General features: G+C 41.1%; 1 protein-coding gene across 4 annotated transcripts in view; it reads left to right on the top strand.

The window, feature by feature from the left end:
- Positions 1-27,056, top strand: part of FAM222B (family with sequence similarity 222 member B) — a 78,239-nt gene that overhangs the window by 18,164 nt on the left and 33,019 nt on the right. The window contains exon 1 of one of the 4 annotated variants that reach the window (XM_045773121.2): positions 16,051-16,326. The exons of the other annotated variants lie outside the window; for them this stretch is intronic. The gene's annotated coding sequence lies outside the window, so the exon portion shown is untranslated. Of the gene's footprint in view, positions 1-16,050; positions 16,327-27,056 lie in introns of those variants that run through there. 4 annotated transcript variants of the gene reach the window in all.

Raw genomic sequence — 27,056 nt, 5'->3', positions numbered from 1 at the left:
TCGTCCTCTGCTCTATTCCTTATGTTTCACATATGAGTGAAACTATATGATAATTGTCCTTTCTGCTTGACTTATTTCACTTAGCATAATCCCCTCCAGTTCATCCATGTCAATGCAAATGGTAGGTATTCATCCTTTCTGATGGCTGAGTAATATTCCATCATATATATGAACCACATCTTCTTTATCCATTCATCTGTTGAAGGGCGTCTCCGCTCCTTCCACAGTTTGGCTATTGTGGACATCGCTGCTATGAACATTGGGGTGCAGGTGCCCCTTCTTTTCACTACATCAGTATCTTTGGGATAAATACCTAGTAGTGCAATTGCTGGGTCGCAGGGTAGCTCTGTTTTTCATGTCTTGAGGAACCTCTATACTGTTTTCCGGAGTGGCAGTATCAGCTTGCATTCCCACCACCAGTGTAAGAGCGTTCCGCTTTCTCCACATCCTCGCCAACATTTGTTGTTTCCTATCTTGTTAATTTTTGCCGTTCTAACTTGCGTAAGGTGATATCTCATTGTGGTTTTGATTTGTATTTCCCTGATTGAGCCTCCGACTCTTGACTTCAGCTCAGGTCGTGATCTCAGGGTCCTGAGATCGAGCCCCGCGTTGGACTCTGCGCTCAGTGGGGAGTCCTCTGGAGATTCTCTCTCTCCCTCTGCTCCTCCCTGTGCTCGCTTGCTCTCTTTCTCAAATAAATAAATATATTTATTTAAAAGATTTTATTTATTTATTTTACAGAGCATAAGCAGGGGGAGTGGCAGGCAGAGGGAGAGGGAGAAGTAGGCTCCCTGATGAGCAGGGAGCCTGATGTAAGGCTTGATCCCAGGACCCTGGGATCATGACCTGAACTGAAGGCAGATGCTTAACCAACTGAGCCACCCAGCACCCCAATAAGTAAATCTTTAAAAAGAAAAAGAAAGATTTGAATAACTTCATTGGAGAAGATAGTTTTTTTTTTTCTTTTTTTGAGAGAGAGCAAGTAGGGGAGGTGCAGAGGGAGAGAGAGAGAACTTTAAGCAGGCTCCATACTCAGCAGTGTGGAGCCCAATGTGGGGCTCGATTCCATGACCCTGAGGTCATGCCCTGAGCCGAAATCAAGAGTCAGTTGCCTAACCGGCTGAGCCACCAAGGTGCCTCTGGAGAAGATAGATTAATGGCAGGTAAGTGCGTGAGAATGTGCTCAGCGTCTCAGTCATTAGAGAAATGCAAGTTAAAATCATAATGAGATATGCCATTAGAATGGCTAAAAAACAACAGAAAACTGACTAGATTATGGGCTGGCAGGGATGTGGAACAACTAGAACTTTGGAAAACACTGTGGTAGTTTCTCACTAAGTAAAACATACGCTTAACATATGACTTAAGTATTTACCCGAGTGGAATGGCAACCTATGACGTAAAAACCTGTATGTGAATATTTATAGCAGCTTTATTTGTACTCAACCAAAAACTAGAAACAACCTGCATATCCTTCAACTTCAGTACGGATAAACCAACTACAATATAGTCACACAGTAGAATACTACTTAGCAATAAAAAGGAACTATTTATATATGTAATAATATTAGTGATTACATGACAATATGAATGAATCTCATATGCATATGGTAAGTGAAAGAAGCCAAACTCAAAAGGCTCCTCACTATATGATTGCATTTATTTGGCATTCTAGAAAACTGAAACCTACAGGGACAGTGAAGAACAGATGAGTGATTTTCTCGGGCTAAGGGTAGGGGAATGTTTTACTACAAAGGGATATCATGAGATTTCTGGGGGGTGATGGAACTGTTCTGTACCTTGATTGTGGTTACACAACTGTATGTTTATGAGAACTTTTAGAACTGAACACTAAAAAATGAATTTTACTGTGTAAAACTAAAAAAAAAATTTGGGGGTGGAAGAGGGAGACTTTAAAGAATTCCAGAAATGTAATTTCCTAAATATATTTAAATTTTAACTTAATTTTATTTCTGTTTTGAATATATTTTAAGTAACTTAAAAGATACATAGTGTGGGGGTGGCTGGCTGGCTCAGTCAGTAGAGCATAAGACTCGATCTAGGGGTTGTGAGTTTGAGCCCCACATTGGGTGTAGAGCCTACTTAAAAAAAAATGCATAGTGAAAAGTCTCTGAGTGGCAATTTTAGCTCCTTTAGAATTTCTTCATTTTACTTTGAAATTCAGTCGTGTACTCTGATTCTTAAGACTTCAAGAATATTTTGCCATTTATTTTCTACTTTAAGTTTGCTTATTCTCAATGAGCACGATGCTGCTAGCTTTCCTTCCCCACGCTCTTCCTATCCTGGGACACTGCTGTGTCACCTAAAGATATATTCTCTACTTCAGTGCATGAAAAACATATAGGAAGAGATTTATCAAGTTAATTGGGGGGATATGTGAATATCATCCAAAGTGTAGCCAAGCTCTATCTGTTCTCCCAGGGATTACTTAATGAACTGAAGCTTGGACATTCAGAATATTGTGGCAGGACACATCCTTCAAATTCTTGGAAGATAAGTATTACAGCTTCTAGGTTGTGGATTTTCAGATTTGGTAAGACATTGAGAAAATTGTCTGTGATTTTTGGGCAGCTGGACCAGGCCCAGTATTGATTAACAGTGTTTCCCCCTCGCTTGGCCATCCATCCTCTTCCCTCTGCCACTGCTTTCTTGTGAGAGGCAGTTTGAACTATTTGCTAGTGTTTCTAGATCACGTGTCTGCTCTTTTTTTGCACAGCTACTCTGATTTTCCACCACATCTCAAATTTCAAGGTAAGGACTTTTATTTAGATAAAGTAAGATCATTTCTCTTAGTAGGAGGTTGTTGGGTGACTAGTTAGGCTCCTTTGTGTCACCTAAATATCTGCCTGCTCTTGGTAAATTGTTAATCCAGCTGATCTCTAGTCCCTTAATGTTATTCTCTCCCCTACCTTTCCCTCAAAGGCTATCAGGTGAAAGTTACCTTTACTTCTTTTTTCCCCACCTGCAGACTTTACTATATTCATGTTGGCCTTTACTTTCTTGGCCATATTGTTAATTCTTCTGTGACCTTGTTGTATCATTGTTTCTCTTTCATTTGAATCTTCAGTCTTTATGTCTGTATTTCTTTTCTTTTCTTTTTTTTTTTTTTTTAAGATTTTATTTATTTGAGAGAGAGAGAAAGAATGAGAGAGAGATCACAAGCAAGGGAGAAAGGTAGAGGGAGAAGCTGACTTCCCCTGAGCAGGGTGCCTGATGTGGGACTCATCCCAGGACCCTGGGACCATGACCTGAGCCAAAGGCAAACGCTTAACCGGTTGAGCTTCCCAGGCGCCTGTCTGTATTTATTTCTTTTCCCCAATTCTTTATCTCCACCCTACCCCCAGTTACTGCTTAGTTTCTCTTTTGTTCGTAAAAGTGGTCTTCCTCCTGATCTCTTCACTTTCTCACAGCCTGTTTATTCCTCAAGCACGTAATTTGATTTTATCCCCACCACTTCACTGAAATTTCTCTGCTCGGTGACCTAATTGTCAAACCCAGATAATGCTTTTCAGTCCTTTGTTTTGCCTCTCTGCTTCTTTTATTTTATTTTATTTTTAAAAAGATTATTAATTTATTTATTTGACAGAGAGAGAGAGAGGGACAGCGAGAGAGGGAACACAAGCAGGGAAGGTGGGAGAGGGAGAAGCAGGTTTTCTGCAGAGCAGGGAGCCCAGTGCGGGGCTCAATCCCAGGACCCTGGGATCATGACCTGAGCTGAAGGCAGACGCTTAACGACCGAGCCACCCAGGTGCCCCTGCTTCTTTTATTTATTTTTTTAAATTTTCCCGCCTTTCTGCTTTATTTATTTATTTAATTAATTTTTATTTTTTATGGAGGAAGGGGCAGAGGGAGAGGGAAAGGAAGAGAGAATTCTAAGCAGGCTCCACGCCCTTCTCCATCTCACAAACCTGAGATCATGACCTGAGCCAGAATCAAGAGTTGGATGCCGAAGGACTGAGCCACCCAGGCACCCCATCTCTCTGCTTCTTTAAACTGTGGATATTGTCCACACTTGGTTTTTCTCTTCTTATTCCTGTTTAGTCTCCCTCATAGTCTCATAGTCTCCTTTTCTTCTATCCAGTCTCTACATGTTAATGTTTCTGAGAATTCTGTTCTTAGCCACCTTTTCCTTCTTCATTTTTCACAGGTAATGTAATTCACCATACACAGAGACACAGCATCTGAACCTCTGTATTTAACTCAAATCTTTCTCTCCTGGGATCTAGGAGAGAAAATCTATATTTCCAAAATCCACTTCCATTATCTTATGGGCACTTTGGAATTCATTATTTTTCCCACAAAATCTAAACCTTCTAGATTCTCTGCTTATTAATAGCCATGCAGTTGCCTAAGTCAAAAACACTGGATTTGACCTTGCTCCTTCCTTCTCCCTTATTACTTGTATCTCCTTGATTCCTAGATCTGATTTTAACCTCGAAGATCTCCTAAATCGGCCTTTCTTTTCCAACCATCCAAAGTCTTGGATTAGACAATTTTTTTCTCTCCTTGGACAGTTGGCAGTAACTGGTCTGTGTGCCTCAAGTCTTATCACCCCTTCAGTTGATCTACCACACTGCCACAAGAGTGATCTTCCTAAATTGTGCAATTACTTATGCCCTTTCCCTTTAGGACCCTTCATTATCCACCATACCTAATATATAGCAGATGATTGATTCCATCTTCCTTCCTCCTTTCCTCATTATATTTTTGCTCAAGCTATTTTCTTTCCCTCTATGGATGCTTCTTCTAAAACAGACAAACATAACCCATAATTGTTGAATCTCCTAACTAATCTTTAGGATTTAGCTCATAGCTCATTTCTTCTGTGAAGTCTTCCCAGTTCCCAAGACAGAATTAATCACTCCTACTGTTGGGCTACTGTGACATTTTATTATCCTGCTAGCATTGCATTTATTATTTAAATGTTTTGTTTTTTCAACTGGATTGCGAGCTTTTTGTGGGTAGGGGTAACTAAGCCTGCCAAATTTATTGAGTTTCTAGTACATGTGGAACACTAGTAATACACTGGTAATCAAGGTAGACAAAATCCCTCTTCTTATGGAGCTTGTATTCTAAGGATTAACAGACAACAAACAGCTTTTTAAAAGCCATTTAATGAGGGGTCCCTGGGTAGCTCGGTCGGTTAAGTGTCTGCCTTCAGCTTGGGTCATGATCCCAGGGTCCTGGAATTGAGCCCTGCATTGGGCTGGCTCCCTGCTCAGTGGGGAGTCTGCTTCTCCCTCTCCCTCTTCCTCTCCCCCCCAACTCATGCTCTCTCTCTAGCTTCCTCTCTCTCAAGTAAATAAACAAAATCCTTTTTTAAAAAACCCATTTAATGATAAATAATATGCAGAGAATTAAAATAGAGTGATGTCTTAGAGAATGAATGGGTAGCTGCTTCAGAGTAGAATAGGAATACCTCTCTGAGAGTGTGGCAGTTAAGATCTAGGAGAATTCAGAGACTACCAGATCAGACATTCTAATGCAAAGCTAAAGAGGAATGAACATGGTATCTTGGAGGAATAGAAATAAAGCTAATAGGGCTTGAAAATGGTAGGTGAGAGGAAGAATGGTGCCAGAAGAAGGCAGAGACCAGATGACACGGAGATTTGAAAGCTAGGGTAATGTGTTTTTTGGAGGTTTTTAAGTGGGGATATGATGTGAGTTGATTTGTAATTAGAAGGAATGTTCTGGTTACTGTGTGGAAATGGGTTGATTGTAGGGGGATCCAGAGTAGAGGCAAAGAGACTAGTTACAAGACTTGTACTGATTCAGATGAGAGTTGATGGTGACTTGGACCAGAGTGATGGTAGACGACCTGTAGAGAAGTAGACAGATTTGGAGTTTCTTTTGGAAATGAAGTGGACCCAGGCTTGCTTAGGGATTGGCAGCAGCTAGAGGGAGTGAGACAAAGAGAGGAATCATGCCTGACTTCTGCATTATTGGCTGGAGCAACTAGGTAGGTAAATGGTGATGATATTTATTGAGATGGGTAGGACTCTGGCAGAACATATTTGTTAAGAATTTTGTTTTGAGGGACACCTGGGTGACTCAGTCGGTTAAGCGCCTGCCTTAAGCTCGGGTCATGATCCCAGGGTCCTGGAATCGAGCCCTGCCTTGGGCTCCCTGCTCATTGGGGAGTCTGCTTCTCCTTCTGCCCCTCACCCTGCTCATGCTCTCTCTCTCGCTCTCAAATAAATAAAATCATAAAAAAATTTTTTTTGTTTGTTTTGGTCAGGGTGGCTGGGTGGTGCAGTTGATTAAGTGTCAGACTCTTAGTTTCAGCTCAGGTCGTAATCTCAGGGTTGTGAGATCAAGCCCCGTGTTGGGCTCCCTGCTTGGCCCAATGTCTGCTTGAAATTCTATCTTCCTTTCCCCCTGCCCCTTCCACTTGTGCTCTCTCTCTCTAAAATAAATAAATCTTAAAAAAAAAAAAAACTACTTTGCATTAGACACTTCCTGATTTAAAAAAAATTTTTTTTTTGGTCATGTCAAATTTGAGATGTTTGTTAGACAACCAGCTGGAGCTATAAGATAGTTAGCTAGAAAAGCCTGGCATTCCTCAGAGAAATCGGGTCTGGACTCATAGACTTGTGAATCATCAGCATGTAGATAGAATTTGAAGTCCTCAAATTCAGTCAGAAGAGCACCTAGGAATGGATTGTGGCTAGAGAAGAGGGGTCTGAAGGAGAAGGAGCAGCCAGTGAGGTAGGAGGAAAACCAGTAATGTTATAGAAGCCAAGTAAATGTGTTTCAAGGATGGAATGGGTCACTACATTAATTATTGTCTCAGAGGAGAACAGAGGAGAGTACCCATGGGATTTTGTAACCTGGAGGTTATTGGTTGACCTTGAGTAGAACCACTCATTGGAATGATGGAGTTAGAAGTCTGTTTGTAGTAGATTGAGGAGAAAATAATGAAGAAGCATTTGATCCGGGATACCTGGGTGGTTCAGTTGTTAAGCGTCTGCCTTCAGCACGGGTCATGATCCCAGAGTCCTGGGATTGAGCCCAGCATCGGGCTCCTTACCTAGAGGGGAGCCTGCTTCTCCCTCTGCCTGCTGCTCCGCTTGCTTGTGCTCTCTGTCTCTCTCTCTGACAAATAAGTAAATAAAATCTTTAAAACAAACAAAAAGAAGCATTTGATCCTTTTTTATTTTCAAATAATGACGCAGAGGTTTTGGAAACCAATTTCTGAAAACGCCCTGTGTCATTATTATTAAATCCTTACCTATTTGTATTTGAATGTGGTTGTATATTTTCGTTGAAGTGCTGTAATAACTTAATGTTTCTGTACCACCATTTTAGATGGATTCCTGTGCTCTAAGAATCTAGTAAAACTAGGGTTATGAGCAATACAGATACACTACACTGGTTGAGTGAATGAGACTGTTTTTAAGGGTTAGGTTCCTGGTTTTGGAAAAACAGACTGGCTTGACCTTGGCCTTACAAATACATCAGTTTTCTCAGCTGTCAGATGAGGATAACAGGACCAGTTTAGCTCATGCGTGGTTGTGAGGCATGGCTACTAATGAAAATAATTGTAAAACACTTTTGCAAGTTAAAGTGTGATATAAATGCTAAATAATAGTTCTTTATTGGGATGTTGTGAAAATTAGCAACATGCTGTCTGTTAGAGGCCCTAAGTTCATTTTGAGAAAGGTGATACATTTTTATAAATACTATTTGAAGAAAAAAATAGCTCTGGATTTGGGGAAAGACATGCTACCCTGATTTCTGGAATTTAACAATTATGGAATCACAATGAAACAAATTTTAGTCAAAGAGTGTTTTTTTTTTAAGATTTTATTTATTCATTTGAGAGAGAATGAGAGAGCACAATCAGGGGGAGCGGAAGAGGGAGAAGCAGGCTCCCTGCTTAGCAGGGAGGCTGATGTGGGGCTCGAACCCAGGACCCTGAGATCATGACCTGAGCTGAAGGCAGTTGCTTAACCAACTAAGCCACCCAGGTGCCCCTCAAAGAATATTTCTAAAGGATTTATTATAATACCACTTCAGAGGATTCGTATCACAAGAGTTTTTATCATTCTTGGTTTTTTGGTTCAAGTGAGGGTATGAATGCCACCCTATGGCAGTTACAATGCTGAATGTTAAAAGGACTGGTAGTGGTGATTTTTTATCTATATTTAAAGCATCATAGCCAATTAGTGGAACCACTCACAAAAAAAGCATTGAAAATGCATTTTAATTTATTTTAGGCAACATCATATAGCCACTTCCATGAAGGCTTAGGTGATGGCTGCAGTTAGGCTTGGAGGAGGGACATGGTGCCATTTCAGGCAAAGCTAGCACTCCTTGTTCCACACCTGAGTTTAAATATAGAATCCGTGGCATCATTACCTATAATGTACTTAGCAAATGCTTGAAATTTGAATCTGATGAACTAAATTTTTCTTGGCCTCTAAAGCGGCATTAACAAAAGAGCAAACTTGGGATGTGGTTCTTTTATGTCTGAAACTGATACGGGAAAACTGAAATGGTTAAGCAATAATCTGCTGACATGCTTAGAACTTTACCCTGCTGACAGCTCAGGAGGGATCTTGTGTATTGTTTTTTCAGTAGGGACCTGTGTATTGCTAATTTTAAAACAAAGTGTGTGAAGTTCTTAGCTTTACATAGGTTGGAATTGAATCCTTTTTCTGGAATTTGAGTTCTCCCACAATTCATTCCCTCTTTTTTTTTTTTTTTTTTTTTAAGATTTTTATTTTTAAGTAATCTCTACCCCCAACTTGAGGCTCAAACTCATAACCCTGAGATCAAGAGTCACATGCTCTACCCGACTGAGCCAGCCAGGCGCCCCCATTCCCTCTCTCTATCAAGGACAAGTAAAGGGCTTAGCTTTCTTTTCCTCTTTATCAAGACTTTGTTGCATCCAGGCGGTATTTGCTTTTCTTTTGCATTTGATGACTGGAACAGGGGTCCCCCCTGTTTCCACAGCAGGGCAGTTGAGTACGCTTACTTTCTTAGAGATGCTTTACCTCTGTGGGTGTATTTAGATTTTATTTGCTTCCATTATCTCCCTTGTTCATTGTAGACTTGGGGATCGGCTTCAGCTGTTTTATGTTCAGGTAAAGGTTCATCTTATATTCTTATTTTAGTTCCTTTGAATTTGATTTGCAGTTTACCTGTATCCATTCTTTTTAATAGCTGCCTTCCCAAAGTAGATGTTTCACAAAGCTTCTGTTTATTTGACAGCGATAGAGACAGCCAGTGAGAGAGGGAACACAAGCAGGGGGAGTGGGAGAGGAAGAAGCAGGCTCATGGCAGAGGAGCCTGATGTGGGGCTCGATCCCACAACGCCGGATCACGCCCTGAGCCGAAGGCAGATGCTTAACGACGGAGCCACGCAGGCACTCCTGTTCTAAACATTTTTAGGAATGTATTACTTATGCTAGGCACCCTTATCTCCCCCACCCCAGCTTATTTGAGGTATAATTGACAAAATTGTAAGATAATTAAAGTGTACAGTGTGATCTTTTTAGGTACCATTATCTTTTGTTTTGTGTTTTCATTCTGAGTAGCCAATTTTCTCTGAAGCTTGCAGTTGGCAGTACTATCAAGTCAAAAAACCTTTCGGCCTGGGGCACCTGGGTAGCGCAGTCGTTAAGCGTCTGCCTTTGGCTCAGGGCGTGATCCCGGCGTTCTGGGATCGAGTCCCACATCAGGCTCCTCCGCTGGGAGCCTGCTTCTTCCTCTACCACTCCTCCTGCTTGCGTTCCCTCTCTCGCTGGCTGTCTCTCTGTCAAATAAATTAAAAAAAAAAAAAAAAACCTTTAGGCCTGTATCGAGAAGGCACTTTTCACTGCTTTCTAACAATATGAAATATATATATCTTATTTGACATTATGTATTACTTCTGTGTCTACTAATTCATGCCTTTTGAAAATTTCCCCTTTGGTTGTCTTTTTCTTACTGACTTGTAAACATTCTTTGTGTTTTGTGCCATCAACTGTTTTTTGTAAGTGTTGCAAATTATTCTTGAAGCCAAGAATGAGAAGTGAGAAAGCAGGCTATTTGCATCAAATGCTTATCCAAGATGGTATTTGGTTAAAATGTTTGCCTTGGTTATTTGAGCAATAGTAAGCTTCTTTTGTCTCTCTCCTTCCAAAGATGCATAGAAAAGCTCCTTCTGTCTGAAGTAAAGTGTTGGCTCTGTGTTGGTTATAATTTGCTTTTTCTGGCTGGCAAAGCCTTCTTTTTGTTTTCTGTCTTCTGACAGATTATAGGATTGTGGGGAAACAGCGTCCAGGGCTTTTTCAGGAACTGTGCCATTTCATCTACGGGAGAAGCCATTGGCTTTGGCACTAGAAGAGAATCGGCTCTGCATTTAAAGATGCCAAATCATGCTTGATTCACAAGTTTGCTGCCTCATTTTGTGTATGTGTGTGAAACTTTTTCAGGATGTTGGCTTTTACTTTTTCTACCATGTGCTATCCCATGAGTATGAGAAATCTACCCTCAGTATGAGAAGTTAACAACTTGTTCCTCGTTTCCAGCTCCCCAACCCAACCCACACAATCTAGACAGCCCAGACCATAGCAAAAGATGTAACAGTCATTTTAGGGTTAGGGAAAAATATACCACACAAATGTTTCCATCACTCTTCTGGTGACTTTGAGTTCACGTCTTAGTCTTTCCTATGTAGGTTTGAATTATTTAGGTGTGCAAATGATTTGCTGACCAAGATGTCTCTTGACAAAGGCATCAGTGAAAGCTAATAGAGTACTCTATTTCCTAACTTGGGAAACTTAATTTGTATGAGACAGAGCACTTTTAGGAAACTTCCGTGTATTTTTTTACCCTTGACACACTTTTCGGGGATGCGTGGTATAATTTATCATGATTGCAAATAAGAATTTTTATTATCATGTAAGCAGTCGTAACTCCAGTTGTACTTGTTACCTTCATGTTTTTAAAACTCTGTATAATAGGTGCACCTGGCTGGCTCAGTTGGAAAGCATGAAACTCTTGAATCTCAGGGTCGTGAGTTCGAGTCCCACGCTGATTATATAAATAAATAAACAAACAAACAAACAAATAAATAAATAAACTTTAGAAAAATTATTTAAAAGCTGTGTATAATAGATTTTGAAACCTAGTCAATTCAGTATTTTAGCAAATCTTCCACATTTGTTAACACCTCATGCCTCTACTTTCTATAGTTGACCTAAAGTTGGGTTTGGTTCTTCTATACATTTTTTGTTGTAGTTTCCTTTTATTATTATTTTTTTTAACTGTCGTGTTTCCCCTCATTAAATTAAGCACTTTAAAGACCAGAGACTGTAGCTTATCCACTTTTTTTTGTCTCTGGGTCTAATAGAGTTCCTGGTATAGGAATGCAATAATATGTGATGAAGTGAGTGAATGAATGAATAAATTGAATTTCCGAAGATACAGTGAATGGATTTTATACTTCCCTCTAGTGTCTGAAAGAGAAAGTGCAGCCATCTAAAAAAAAAACCCCAATGAACTTGGCTGCATTGAAATCATAGTTGAAAGCAAAAGGCCTTTTTTTTTAACTTTCACATTTGTTTTTTCAGACCTGCCGTTCTCTTTAAGACTAGTGGATAATAAGGTTGTTTGTTTGTTTTTATATTATTTATTTATTTGACAGAGACAGAGACAGCCAGCGAGAGAGGGAACACAAGCAGGGGGAGTGGGAGAGGAAGAAGCAGGCTTCCAGTGGAGGAGCCTGATGTGGGGCTCGATCCCAGAATGCCGGGATCACGCCCAGAGCCGAAGGCAGACGCCTAACGACTGCGCCACCCAGGCGCCCCTGTTTGTTTGTTTTAAATCAAAGTCTGTGTTCAGTCTCATGGGTGTTTGAATTCTATAAAATGTCACATAGCAGGTCTTTATGGGAAATGCCCTTTAATACTTTCAGCTTCTGCTTGGGGGTAGATCATTGTTATGTTTTTGTTTTTGTTATTCAGTTCTGAAAACTGTTTGTTTTGATTGGAGTAACTAAAGTGTCAAAGGGACTTTTTTTGGTGTTTTGTTTGTTATAAATGTCATTTGGGAAATTTGCCAGAGTACTCAAGAAATAGTGAAGTGTGATCAGACTAGTTGGATGTTACCTGAACTAGTTTTCAGTCTAGCTCATTGCTCTTTTCCCTCTGCTTTTGAAAGGCATTGTGCTTGTTTTCTATTTTAATATCTTTTACTGATTATAAAAGTTAGACTTGTTCAACATAAAAAGTTTAAAAACTATAAAAATAATCCGTTAATTCCACTACTCAGCTAATCTACTAAAATTACAAAATTAATGCGTGTTTTTTATTTTTTGAAAGATCGAATAAAACAAATATTTAAAAAGTTCTCTCCTTTGTTCCCCCTTAGCGCTCTTATCCTCTCAGCGATAACCACTATTGACAGATTAGTGTATATACGTCCAGCTATTTTCTTGGACCTACAGACATATATAATACTCATATGTGCTTTAAAATAGATGTGATTAGGGACGCGGGAGTGACTCAGTCGGTTGGGCGTCTGCCTTCGGCTCAGGTCGTGATCCCAGGGTCCTGTGATCAAGTCTTGTATCAGACTCCCTGCTCGGCAGGGAGCCTGCTTCTCTTTCTGCCTGCTGCTCCCCCTGCTTGTGCTCTCTCTCTGACAAATAAATAACATCTTTAAAAAAAAATAGATGCGATTATTTTATAATACAGTCTGAAACTTGATATTTTAGAGCTTTTTATTGAGACAAAATATGCAGTATAGAAAAGTGCACATAAGTGTACAGCTCTGAATTTTCACAGATTGATACCTATGTAACTAGTTCCCAGATCAAGAAACACTACCAGCCCTCTTGAAGCCCCTCCTATCAATTTGGCCATGATACTGTTGAAGCACAGAGTGGGTAAGTTCTTAGTAATGGCAGACTTAGAATTTGATTGTTTTATCATGAAAATGAATGAAGAGAATTAATGATTTCAACTTTAGTAGCTGTTATGAGAACTTGGGTCATTTAGGTGGTTTGGACCATTCTTTTGCTATAAAGTTTACTGATCTAAATATATATTGAGGACTTCACTGTGTGTGCCTTATTGTGCATAATTGGGAAGGGAGAAGATACAAAGGCAAATATACAAGTTCTGAGTTACAGTCTAAATTAGGAAGACAAATCACATATTAGACAACAGAATAAGTATTAAATTGTGTAGTACTGATTCAGGAAAGGAATCATTGCTGACAGCATCAAAGATTGACACCTTCCACGGGAGGTGGAATTTGAGCTGGGCCTTGAATGGGTAGTATTTAAATGCCATGATTGTAATAGCACGAGTCATGGCATAAAAGTAGAAATGGATGAACATGATACACAGACAATAAGCAAGCAGTTTAGTTTGTCTGGTGTGGGGAAAACATGCTGAGGGAAGGTAGGAAGTAAGTTTGGTAATATAGGATAGTGCTAGATTATGGTACATACAACAACCATAGAGCGGAAACTTGGCTGGATGACATAGGTGCGAGAGAGCCACTGATAGCTAGTGGATTTGGAGCCAGGAAGACTCAAATTCTAATATTGACTTTTCCATTTACCAGCTATGTGACCTAGAGAAGATCCTTCAACCTCTCTGGACCTGAGTTTCTTCATCTGTAAAAATGGAGAAAAATGTCTATTTCATAGATTTATTATGACAAAATAATAAATATAAATATATAGTTCTTGACATAGGACCTTGGACCTAGTAAATGTGCAATAAATTTAACTGTTTCTTTAGTTCTTTTTTTATTTTTATTTTTTTAAATTTATTTTCTTGAGAGAGAGAGAGAGCACAGAGGGAGAGGTAGAAGCAGACCCCTGCTAAGCAGGGAGCCCGATGTGGAGCTGGATCCCAGGACTCCAGGATCACAACCCAAGCCAAAGGCAGACATTCAACCAGCTGAACTACTCAAGTGCCCCTCTTTCTGTAGTTCTTTTTTTTTTTTTTTTTAAGATTTTATTTATTTATTCGACAGAGATAGAGACAGCCAGCGAGAGAGGGAACACAAGCAGGGGGAGTGGGAGAGGAAGAAGCAGGCTCATAGCGGAAGAGCCTGATGTGGGGCTCGATCCCATAACGCTGGGATCACGCCCTGAGCCGAAGGCAGACGCTTAACCCCTGTGCCACCCAGGCGCCCCTCTTTCTGTAGTTCTTAAGAAGAAGAGCAAATGGTTGAAAGCAGTGGTATGTAGAATGAGGGAGACTAGAAAGAAGTTATAGTTACCCCACAAACATGTTAAGGGTCTCTGTTAAGGTAATGGTAACAAGATAGAAAGAGTACATTTGGGGGACATGAAAAGAAATTGGACTTGAATTCTTTTTTAGGAGGAACTGTTTTGGGCTTTTTCAGTGATCTTTTATTAAACTGTTGTAATTCCTCTGTGGACTATATATACTTTGGCAAGGTGAATTTGACAGTTTAGTTTAGTTGAGGTATTTGAAACTCCCTAAGAGTTCCTCGTTTATATTTTAGAAGAGGATATTAGAAATTTTATTTGAATTATCCTTTTGCCAAGAACATTTGTGATAATAGTGGTGAGATTAGGTATGTTTCTTTGTTTTTGATAACTCGGCAAATTAATCGGTGCAGGCATGATCTTGGAACCATTTAAGTTTTAGTTTCTGGGTGCCTGGGTGGCCCAGTCAGTTAAGCGATGAAGCGCGTCTGCCTTCAGGTCATGACGTGGGGGTTGAGCCCTGTGTGAGTGGAGCCCACTTGTCCCTCTCCCCCTCCGCTCCCCTTCCCTCATCATATGCACTCCCTCTCTCTCTCTCTCTCTCTCAGATAAATAAAAGCTTAAAAAAAAAAAAAGAAGAGCTGTCTTTAAAGGGGGCATGCCATACAGCTCCTTTTCCTTCTTACAAGAAGACTTAGGTTATAGATATGAAATGCTTTGAGCTCCACATAAGAACAAGCTACTTAAATTGCAAGTTATTTGGTTGTCTTTTAAAAATTATAGTACTACTTGGGGGGAACTGATGGGGATTGTAGAGTGTGATGTAGATACTTAACATTAGTTGCAAGATCTCTGTGGACAAAAATGTCAATATAGGTAATAGCTTGCCTTCCCTGATCCCTGTTGTATTTTACTTAAATGAGCCCCAGGCACTGTTCTACCCGTACACTTCAGAAATTCTACAGTCTTTGGCATATTCCATCCCAGCAGTGTTATGCCCCTAACGTTGGCATTAGTGATTGAAGTGTTGATGCAGCCTGCCAGTTATCTAGCCACCTGGCTGTTGCTAAGAGTTTTTTCCCAATATTTGGTGTATGGCTTAAACAAGACTTAGATCTTTGCTTCCTGATTGTACTGAACGAAACCTGCTAAGGGAGTGGTTAGCTTGAATTTGGCTGGAGATGTTTTATATCCGAACTGGGTTCGAGCCAACTGTGTGTGTTTTGGGGTGTGTGTGTTTTTGCAGATTATTTGATATATTCCTTCTACCCCTACCAACTTCCAGATACATACCTTCCCAATATGCCCCCTCCCTTCTTAATTTCTGCATCACAGGAAGCAGGAGTTTCAGACAGGGTGGTTTGATGTGTGCAGGTGAATCTAATATGCAAACCTATATCTATCCACGGCGTGAAGTTGAGTAGTCTGAGAAAAGAAGGGCGAGGCAGAAAGGCCCCGAGAGCTTTTTACTGTCGGGTGTCTTCTGGTGCCTATTGCTGGGGAAGTCTGAGGTGCTGTAGGAGGTAGCGCCTGGATGGGGGTCGCTCCTAGCACCCAGGCAGAGAGAGTGGGTGGAGGAGCTGTAGATGGAGCACTGCATTACCTGGCCCAGCTGTGGGATGCTTGGCTCCTGGCTTTCGGGTGGTAGCCAGCGGAGATGGGGGCAGCTCTAACAAAGAGGAGCCGCGCAGGGGCCGGGGCCGTGGGTAGCTGGCCTATCCCCGGCGGCTGACCTCCCAGTGGGCCTCCCCAGTTGGCTGCTTGGCGGGTCGCTCTGCTGGCTCCCTGGCTTGCCATTGGCTGTGCGGACGGGAGGGGGTTTGCAGAGGGCCGGGATGGAGTTGAGGGGGCGGGGCTGGCTTCCGGCAGCAAAGGGGAGCAAGCGGCTGCCGGCTGGGGGAGGGGGTGTCGGCGCACCGTGGAGTGCTGTGCTCAGAGAGCCTGGCGCTCGGAGCAGCCGCCTCCCCCTCCCCCTGCCGAGACCGCTCTAAGCCCCTTCTCATCGCCCCCCTTCCCCCGCCGGGGCGGGCGAAGAGGGTTGAGCTGCCCCAGGCGGGCGGGGCGGAGCCCGGAGCCCCACCGAGCGCTGCGGAGCGAACCTCACCTCCCTTCCAGGGCTCAAGGTGTGTGTGTGTGCTTTTTCTAATGCAACCCCGACTTCAGCTGACTTAACCTTGTGAGAAAAGGGGAAATGGAATGGGAAGTGAGAGCTCCACATCCCATCAGTTTATTTTGATTTTCTGATTCTACCCTTCATTCTTCTTTCCCCTCCCATCATCTCACCCCTGCAGCAGGGTAAGGAGATTCAGGACTCTTATCTTTTTTTTAAATGATATGTCGATGTCGCTCTCATATGTAGTAAAATGAACAGAGAAGAAAAGAGGAGCCCTTTCTTGTGTGACATCTGATGCAGTAAGCCGCGGGGCGGGGGGGAGAGAAAAAAGAAAGAAAAGAAAAAAAAAAAAAGGCTAGGAGTGGGTTTTTGGAACTGTACTGCATCTGTGTCCATTAAGGCTGTCTTCATCATTTTCGTACTTGGGACTGCCTTAATCAGCAAAACAATCTGAAAAGGAAGGAGGTGCTAGTGGAAAAAGGGAGCAGCCCCTGTCAAATGGTGGTTAAAGAAATCCTGATAGTTGTTAGAGATTAACTCTGCTAAAGTCTCTTCCTGAGTACCTTGTCAACGGCTTTGTTTAGTATTCGCCCTATTGGAGAAACCTAGCTAGAGCGAGCAAACTTGCCTTGCTGTTCTGAAACGTGGAAGTCTTGTCTATCTCTCCGTAGGTGTATTTCTCATATCCATAGGTTCTCAGAGAGGTTAGCTTCTGTCATGAAAAACCAGAAGCAAACTTTTAAAAATCCAGATGAATTTTGTTTAATTAGTTTATTTTTTAAAGTTTTCTCTCCGACCCAAACTTTATGAAATTGGGTGGCTGTAGCATTACAATTTAAATTATGTTTATCTTTTCTGAGTTCTTTTGCTTCTACAACTTATGGATCCCTTCTTTCTGAAGGACACAAAGCTTCAGCCAAAATCAGGAACCTCTTTATAAGTTTTTAATTGAGAGGAAAGTTATCAGTTGAAGATAGAGAACCCAAATTTTATGATGTTAGAAACAAAGGGTTTGTGTTTGTGTCTGTTTGTCTTTCTGTGGTGAGTGGCACTGTTCTTGATAAACTCGCTTAATTTAACTGGGTGTTTTCACCAAAGGTGTTTGGACCAGATTTTTCTTAATGTTGATTAGTAAAGAGCTAGAATGCCAGACGGAATGAATATTAATTTTTGGCAGCACTTTGGTAAATATTAATTGAAATGATTGAGAGTTCATTCTGATAATCCAGGTTCAGTTTCCATAGTTTGTTCTAATTGGAGTTCAGTTTTGAAGACAGAATTGATATGCTGAAGCGGTCTTAACAGTTTAACAGGATCAGTGTTTTTCCTTTGCATTGATATATTTGGACCTCTAATAAAGGTCAGTTTTTTGTGAAAGCAAGTATTGTGAAGAAGAGGGGTAATAGGATAGAAAAATCAGGAGTCTATCTTTTTTAAATTTCAAGTACCCTTACTGGGGCGCCTGGCTGGCTCAGTCAGTAGAGCATGAAACTCTCCATGTTAGGGTCGTGAGTTCAAGCCCCTATATTGGGCGTGGAGCCTACTTAAAAAAATAATAATAAACTTAAATTTTTAAAAATCAAGTAGCCTTCCTACAGAATTGTACAAAAAAGTGGGCACCTGGCTGGCTTAGTTGGTAAAGTATGTGACTCTTGACCTCGGGGGTTGTAAATTCTAGCCCCCACATTAGGTGTAGAGATTACTTAAAAAAAAAAAAGTCTTTAAGAAAGAAAAAGAATTTGGGGGGCATCTGGGTGGCACAGCGGTTGAGCATCTGCCTTCGGCTCAGGGCGTGATCCCGGCGTTGTGGGATCGAGCCTCACATCAGGCTCCTCCGCTGTGAGCCTGCTTCTTCCTCTCCCCCCCCCCCCTTGTGTTCCCTCTCTCGCTGGCTGTCTCTATCTCTGTCAAATAAATAAATAAAATCTTAAAAAAAAAAAGAAAAAGAATTTGGGATATTTTGTTTTTTATACATTTATCCCTTACAACTCCGTAATCATGTTTAAATTCAAAGGCTAAGAGGGTCTCCCAAATGTTTTCTTACCTAACTTGTTAGTGAGAATAAACTATTAAAAATCACTGATTGAAGCTTTGACAGCTAGCTGCTGTATAAAACAAAATGCACTTTGATGTCTAAGCTATAGCAAGCTGAGGAAGGAAGGAAGGAAAAGAAAGAAATAATACTTGGGGGCCATATTAAAGCATGTATCACTTCAGCTTGCTTCTACTAGAAAATAAGTTGCTGTCCTATTTGGTATCCTCGACGGTTTTTTGTCTGCCCATGGGGTAAGCAATACAGCTTTGTAAAGTTATATTACAGTTTGTTCACTAAATTTTTTAATATATCTGTTTTTTTTGCCTGATTTGTATAATCAATATTTTGCATGGTACAGTGATTTCCCCAAAGAATTTTCCCCAGGAGAGAAAGGCTATGTATAGAACTAATCATAGGTGTATCTACACTGATCTCCAAATATCATTTAAAGGGAGATGGGACTCCTCAAATTTGGTCCTCTGCAAGGAAACAATTATATGAAGCCATGACTTCCCATAATCTCTTAGGTTGAGGGGACATGGTGCTGCTGAAGTTAAAGTAGCTGATTTAATTTTCTTTAGCGATCTGTTTTTATCCATCCTGATTATTTCTGTGAGTCACAGCTTAGAATGTGTTAAGAAAAAGGGCCCTGTGTTCTCTCTAAAGGGAGACTCGAGCCCAATCCCCCATTCACATCAGAAGTATAAAATGATCCCCTTGAGAAGGTAAAGGGAAAGATTGGACCCTTGGCGTTGATTCTCCTAATAATCAGCATGAGTGTTGTAAGGTTTGGAATTGGGAAAAGCTTGTTCAAGATGGGGGAAATATTAGAGGCAAAAAGAAGTGGGAATGCTGCTATGTGAGAGACTTATTTAGAGACAATGAATGCATTCATATGGAGATGTGATTGGTGGTAGTTTTAAGCTATTCAGCTTTGTCAGTCAGGTGTCTGAGACAATATTTTGTGTGTGCTTAAACCCAACCCCCTCCCCCAGGGGTTGACTCTTGGAAGCTGAATCTTTTGAGGAAGTTTGCTGTGAGTCTGAATCCAGAGGGTAGAGGACTTGGTGGGGTCTGTTATCTGCTCAGATAAAGACGTGGAATTGATTGCTGGTGAGTTACTGAACTCTTCCTAATGAATGGTTGCTAGGCAAAATGCATCTCAATCAGTTTAATCCTCAATAGTTTACAGGTCTGCTCTTGGTGAGGGCCAGAGCTGCCTTTCTAATGATACTGCCCTTTAGGAATCCTGTTGGATTTGCATATATGTTGCTCAGTGGCTCACAAAAAAAAAAAAAAAAAAAAAAAAGAAACAGAATGACTTATGGATCTCACTTTATCCACCTAAGAGAATTTAGCTTTTGGTAACATTGGGTCAGCATTGTCTTTCTCCTGGATCAAGTGGTGAGTGGGGCTGCTCTTCAGTTGTAGGATACCATTGTATTTGATTATCTTTGGTTTTGTAACTGGTAAGGCAGTGAACTAACACATTCATTTTGGAAACAGGCCAGTGATAATACTGCCCTTGGGCCTGGAAGGATGGAAAATAGGACAGAGTAAACAATTGAGGGCATAAATAATGAATCTTCCAACTGAGCCCTGGGAGAGTGAAGGAGATTATCCTCAGAGCTGTTCAATCTGGCAGCGAAAGGGGAAAAGTCCACTGAATTAATTACCCTGACTATGTTTGATACTGCAGTTATTATGGGATTGTTAGAGCTATTCAAAACAGAGGTGCCTTTTATTTTTTTATTTTATTTATTTTTAAGATTTTATTTATTTGAGAGAGAGAGAGAGAGTGCATGCACAAGCAGCAAGGGGTCAGAGGGAGATGTTGAAGCAGACTCCCCACTGAGCAGGGAGCCTGACGTGGGGCTCAATCCCAGGACCCCAGGATCATGACCCTAACCGAAGGCAGATGCTTAACCAAGTGAGCCAGCCAGGCGCCCCCAGAGGTGCCTTTTAGATATTAACTTTTAACCCATTTTTTTGTTTGTTTGTTTTAAAACCACCGAAATTGCTCATCTTTTTGGAATCCAGGCCTTTGCTTCTTCCCCCAACTTTGATCTGTATGTTAGCATATGAATACTGGGCAGTCCTTTTCTTTGGCTAGATCTTAGAATTTTACTTACTGGGAGGTTTCACTAGCTGTAAATACATGTGGTAATAGAAGAAAATGGAGAAAGCCTGTATCTGGTTTAAAGAAGTTCTTTAATTTCTTTAGTACATATTATATGTATCTTTTACTACATATTATACTTTGAAATTAAATGTGGAGTTGTAGGGTAGAATTATATAACAACTCACAAAAGGTTAAGACAAGAGTTTCTTCATTTTCGGTATGGACATAAACATTTTTACTTTTAGATTGGTTTCATTCAGTGAATGAAATAAGCAGTCTCAGAGTTCTCAGCATTTCTCTGAAGTAGGAAAAATGCCCTGAGAATTCTAAATAACGTAGTGATTTGGTAGTGAAGCCAGACCCAGAGCCAACCAAGGTCTCTGAATTCTTCCCTTTGAATTTCTAATACATTTGTTATTTTTTTTTAAAGTAAGCTCTGTGCTGAAGGTGGGGCTTGAACTTACCACTCTGAGATCAAGAGTCACATGTTCTACTGACTGAGCCAACCAGGTGTCCAGAATTTTTAATATATTTAATTATTTTCCCCAAGAACTCCTTTCAGGATCCTTATTTGAAATGATTTGAAATTTTCCTGTTTCTACCATGAGAGGCTGTTTTTATTTCTCTAGATGTGAAGGAAATCCAAAGACCAAGATGCCATTATCAATCAAGAGAAGGAGGAAGGTTCAGGATGAGGTGCTGAAGGAGTAAAAGACTGAGCTGTAAAGGCAAGGCCAAATTGAAGTTTTATGATGTTTGATGCTGATGGATCTCAGGGAGGGAGCATTGGGCCTAGGAGATCAAATTCAGTCATGGACTGAGTTTGTTACATTTCAACCTAGCTGAAAAGGGCAGAGACATCTTTACAACACATGGGTAGAACTCTAGTTAAGGATTCATTCCTGATCAGAGAATACAGTCAGTTCTTGATTCTTCATATTCATGCAGAAGGGCAAACAGACAAAGTACAGATAGGTAAAATCCGAAGATATTCCTAGCAGTAGCTTTAATAAGTTGCTCTACTTTTTAACTGGGATTTTCTAGCTGAACAAACTGGTGAGAGATTTGTTTTCTTTCTCTGGTCGTTCAAGAGACCAGTAAGTAAAATACCCACAAACTTGAATTAAACTTAGTTTTTTGATCATTGAAAGTAGTATATGACTCATTACTGGACCTAGAAAAGTTTAGCTCAGTTTAGTATCTTTGAGATTGTTTATTTAATTTTTTAAGACTTTGACCCTTGTTATCTAATTATACTGAGATCCTATGGAGAATTGAGATCTTCCAAGTAGGTCTTAGATAAACTGGCTTTTGGTACTAGCATGTCGTCTTTGTTGGCATCTTCTAGCCCCGCGGTATTGGCCAATCATTCATCATATGTGGGCAAGCCATAGATAACCAAACCAAAGAAGTGTTACCAAGCAAACCCCTCCTCTTGACACTGGGACGGTTTATACTCTGATGATGAGAACTGTTGGCCAAAATAAAATCCATTTAGAAGTCAGATGCCAGGTTGTGATTAAAGTAGTACTATACATTATAAATTTCAAAGCTGAGGATTTCTTAAAATGCTATTTGGTGGGAAAATGTTTGTTTCTCTCTTTCTCTCTGTCTCTCTCTCAGATCAACTGATTACAGCAGATTTAAAAGGCAAGGTTCCCATGACCAGTCACTAATTCCTTGCACTCAGCAAAGTGGTTTTGAAGATCAGTTGCTGCTCTGAGTGAAAATCAGATTTTATGCCACTTGGAGAATTGAAGGGATTTCCGCACTATCCCTGTTGCTTCAGAGGAGAAGCATAAGTATTGTTAGTCATAACTTAAGTTTTTTCTTTCCTTCCAAAAGCTAAAGTATTTTTTCCATTGGAAGTTCACTTATCACTTACTATGTAAAGGATAGAACTTAATCTATTTTAAAAGGACAGAGGTATCAAGACGATGAGAAGTTAAAGACAGCTCATCCCAGATCACAGTATATCAATGGAAAAGACACATTTCCTGAGTTCCTGAATGGACTGTCTGTATTACCCAGCTATTCAGCTGGGAGTGGATGTACTATTGTGAGGACATGAATTTTGTAGCTGTGAAGGAACTGGTTTAGCTTTTGCTTATCTTATTCTCCCAGAACCGTTTTCATTCAGCAGAAAGTGGGACCAGTGGATTAATGAAGAGTCCATATCTTGGTTTTAACCTGTCCTGCTAGGTGTTACTGTGCATTCACTAAAGTGCTTTCAAAGGATTTTAGTACTTAGGTTTCATTCAATCCCTGTGAGGTTATGGTGCAGTTGGAATGTGATAGTGTGTTAGAACATTTCTGCAGAAAGACAAAAGGAACCTTTCCTTTTAAGAAAAGCTCTTCACCTATTTCCATAGCCCATGGCAAAACTCAGTTGGAACAAGTTGCTTTTTTAGCAGGCTGTATTTTAATTTTTGCCTCTTCTCCCAGCTAAACAAATGTCCCAACTGAAATGTATCATTCTTATCATTCATAGTACGTTTTGGGGGGATTGTTCCAAGTGCCCTTGGAAGTGAGAAGCTGGTGCCACTTAAGCCTGCACACCAATTCTGTAACTCTCTGAAATTCTGTTTCCACCAACTGCCTCCATCCCCCCATCTGTCCGCATCTGCTCCTCTCTCAGCTTCCCACGACTAGTTAAGAAAGTACCATTGCTCAACCAGGGAAATGCTAGTCTTTATCAAAGTCAGATTTGTGTGCGTGTGCACACACGTGCAGGCTTGCACTATTTGTTGCATTATTGTTTGAAGAGTATTTCTACGATACAGAAATCAGATTCCGCTCTTCTAAACAAGTTGATAAGTTGCTTTTTTTAAAATTATTTTTTATTAAAGATTTTATTAATTTGACAGAGAGAGACAGCCAGCGAGAGAGGGAACACAAGCAGGGGGAGTGGGAGAGGAAGAAGCAGGCTCCTAGCAGAGGAGCCTAATGTGGGACTCGATCCCAGAACGCCGGGATCACGCCCTGAGCCGAAGGCAGACGCTTAACGACTGAGCCACTCAGGCGCCCCGATAAGTTGCTTTTTATTAGAAGTGCAAGTGTCTAAGAGTTAAACTTGAAACGAGGGAGGGGACAACTATATTGGTTTTAGTTTAATTGCTTTAAAAAATCTGTTCTGTTGGGACGCCTGGGTGGCTTAGCTGGTTAAGCGTCTGCCTTCGGCTCAAGTCATGATCCTAGGGTCCTGGGATCGAGTTCTGATCGGGCTTCCTGCTTGGTAGGGAGCCTGCTTCTCCCTCTCCCCCTGTCTGCTGCTCCCCCTGCTTGTGCGTGTGTGTGTGCGCGCTCTCTCTCTCTCTGACAAATAATAAATAAAATCTTTTTAAAAATCTGTTATGTAATTAAAAGCTGTACTACTGTCTTGCAGTGAAACTTCGTAGATAAGGCATGGAGAATTACAGTTTCTCAGTGATGAGGACCACTCTAACTATGCTATTTAAAATCGCCATCTCATCCAGTACGCCTCATCTCCTTACGCTGCTTTTCTTTCCGTAGTATTTATTACCTTCTAAGAGTCTGTGTAATTTACCTACTCATTGAATTCGTCTCCCACTCTACTCCGTGTAAAAATGGAAGCATGATTTTTGTTTGTTTTGTTCTTTGCCAAGCCCCTCACTCCTGGAGCAGTGTTTTGCTACATAGTAGGTTCTCAGTAAATATTGGTGTGAATTAATTGGAGAGGTACTCTTTAATAGATACCTAGGGATTAGAGTTGGAGTATATGGGTAAAGATTATTGTACTGGAGCTAGTACTAAATTAGGGATCACATTTCTTTTCTTTTCTTTTTTTTTTTTAAGATTTTATTTATTTATGTGACAGAGAGACAGCCAGCGAGAGAGGGAACACAGCAGGGGGAGTGGGAGAAGAAGAAGTAGGCTCCCAGTGGAGGAGCCCGATGTGGGACTCGATCCTGGAACGCCGGGATTACGCCCTGAGCCAAAGGCAGACACCTAACGACTGCGCTACCCAGGCGCCCCAAGGATCATATTTCTTGACTAGCTTAAGGGAAAGAATATGTGGGGAAAAAAACCTCAAGGAATTGGGGTTAATTAGCCCAGATTAGGGAAATGACAGATATAGTATGCAAATATAAAGGAACATTATATAAAGATAGATAACTAGCTCTTATTCACCTTGAAGAGGACAAAAGAATAGGCTGAAGCTCCTGAACAATGAATATAAGACATGCAGAAGAATTTCCTGATTTTGAACAGGTGACCAAAGAAGGATGGTTTCTCTGAATTGATTTTCAGCTGTGGCACCATGTTGCAGGCAGTGGTGAGAACGGAAAGAGAGCCAGGGGTCAGAAAACCTGGTTGTAGTCTAGGCACTTTGAGCTTTTCCTAGTTTCTTTATCTCTGAAAATGGGACTAATGATCCTTGCATAAACCATCTCATAGGGCATGTGAGAAAATCAAGTGAGAGAATTCATGTGAAAGCACTTTGAAAATTATGAACCTTTGTACAAAAGTAAGCAGTCACTAATGACTGTATAAAGTCACCTTTGTTAGTGATTTAGAGTCATGGAATCAGGAAGTTGGTTTAATGATCGATCATCTAGTTCAAATTCTTAGCTCCTTGGGGCGCCTGGGTGGCACAGCGGTTAAGCGTCTGCCTTCAGCTCAGGGCGTGATCCCGGCGTTATGGGATCGAGCCCCACATCAGGCTCCTCCGCTAGAGGCTGCTTCTTCCTCTCCCACTCCCCCTGCTTGTGTTCCCTCTCTCGCTGGCTGTCTCTATCTGTGTTAAATAAATAAATAAAATCTTTAAAAAAAAAATTCTTAGCTCCTGAAAATAAATTTTCCACCATTTTTTTTTATGACCCTGAGATCAAGACCTGAGCTGAAATCAAGGGGTCAGATGCTTAACCGACTAAACCACCCAGGCGCCCCTCTTTTCCATCATTCTTAAGGAGTAGTTAACGGCTTTTGCTTCAGCATTTCTAGTACTGCGCTGCTGTTGAATAAGCTCGTTGTTTATGTTCATCTAAAATTGCCTTTCTTCAGACTTTACGAACCTGTTTTTGAGCTCAGAAATTAATCTAGCCCCTCCTTTGTGTGACGGCCCTCATGGCACTCTTGTTTACGGTCTTCATCATCTTTTGCCTCGAAATCACTACAGCCACTTAACTGATTTCTGCTGTCTCCTATTTGTCTTTCACATTTTCAGCAGATTGATTTAAAATAGACATCTCATCATGTTACTCTCCTTGAAACCTGTCCCTATCTCCCCATGGCTTCAGATAAAGTCTGACATTAGCCCGTAATAGTTATAACTACCGTCGTTGAGCATAGACACTGTACTAAGCACTTTATGAATATAATCTTATTTAATCATCACAGTTACTCTGTAAGCTGTCGGGACTACTTTTATACTGCTTTAATGGTAAGACTATTGAGCTGTGACTCCAACCCAGCTTTGTTCTTTTTTCTTTTTTTAAGATTTTATTTATTTTAGAGAGCAAGAGCCAGCACAAGTGGGAGAGGGAGAGAGAGAGAGAGAGAGAAAGAATCTCAAGCAGACTCCACGCTGAGCATGAAGCCCAACGCAGGGCTCGGTCCCAGGACCCTGAGATCACTTGACCTGAGCCAAAACCAAGAGTTGGCCGCTTAACCAACTTTGCCACCCAGGTGCCCCAACCCGGCTTTATTCTTAATCTGCTGTTCTGTCCCCCTAGTATGAAATGTAATGCTCTTCATAATTTGGCACATACATCCAGTACCCAGCTCTTCATACCGCTTGTGGTTCCCAGACATGCATTTAGTTATGCTCGTTTCCAGCGTAGTCGTGCGTGCCTTTTCATTGTGCTAGTTTTCTCTGCCTGGAGTAGCTTAGGCACCAGACCGCCTAAGTCTGGTAAATTCTTGCTTGGCTTTCAGTGGCCCATATTGTTGTTCTCCCTTCGTTCTCACCATTCCTTGGAAGTATCTGTTTCGTTATTTTGATTTTCAGACAGCTTTATCCACTTTTTTTTAAAGATTTTATTTATTTATTTGACAGAGATAGAGACAGCCAGCGAGAGAGGGAACACAAGCAGGGGGAGTGGGAGAGGAAGAAGCAGGCTCATAGCAGAGGAGCCTGATATGGGGCTCAGTCCCAGAACGCCGGGATCACACCCTGAGCCGAAGGCAGACGCTTAACCGCTGTGCCACCCAGGTGCCCCCTATCCACTTTTTTTTAAAGATTTTATTTATTTATTTGTCAGAGAGAGCAAGAGAGCCCAAGCAGGGGAAGCAGTGGAGGGAGAGGGAGAGGGAGAGACAGGCTCCCCACTGAGCAGGGAGCCCCATGCGGGGCTTGATTCCAGGACCCTGGGATCATGACCTGAGCCGAAGGCAAGACGCTTAATCATCTGAGCCACCCAGGTGCCCCCACTTTTTTTTTCTTATTGAAGTATAATTGACTTACAGCATTGTATCAGTTTAAGGTGTACAACATAATGATTTGATATTGCATACTGCTGTGAGACGTTCACCACAGTAATCACGTTTCTCACCAGGGATTTTGTCTGCCGTATTTGTATTCCCAGTGCATAGTACTACCACAGTGCCTGCTGCATCACAG

This window comes from Ursus americanus, chromosome 23 (genome assembly GCF_024610735.1).
Source record: "Ursus americanus isolate L20-20 chromosome 23, mUrsAme1.1.p, whole genome shotgun sequence".
In the NCBI taxonomy this organism is placed as follows: Eukaryota; Metazoa; Chordata; class Mammalia; order Carnivora; family Ursidae; genus Ursus; species Ursus americanus.
Note: the sequence above shows the minus strand (reverse complement) of the source record. Positions and strands in the feature narration are given on the sequence as shown.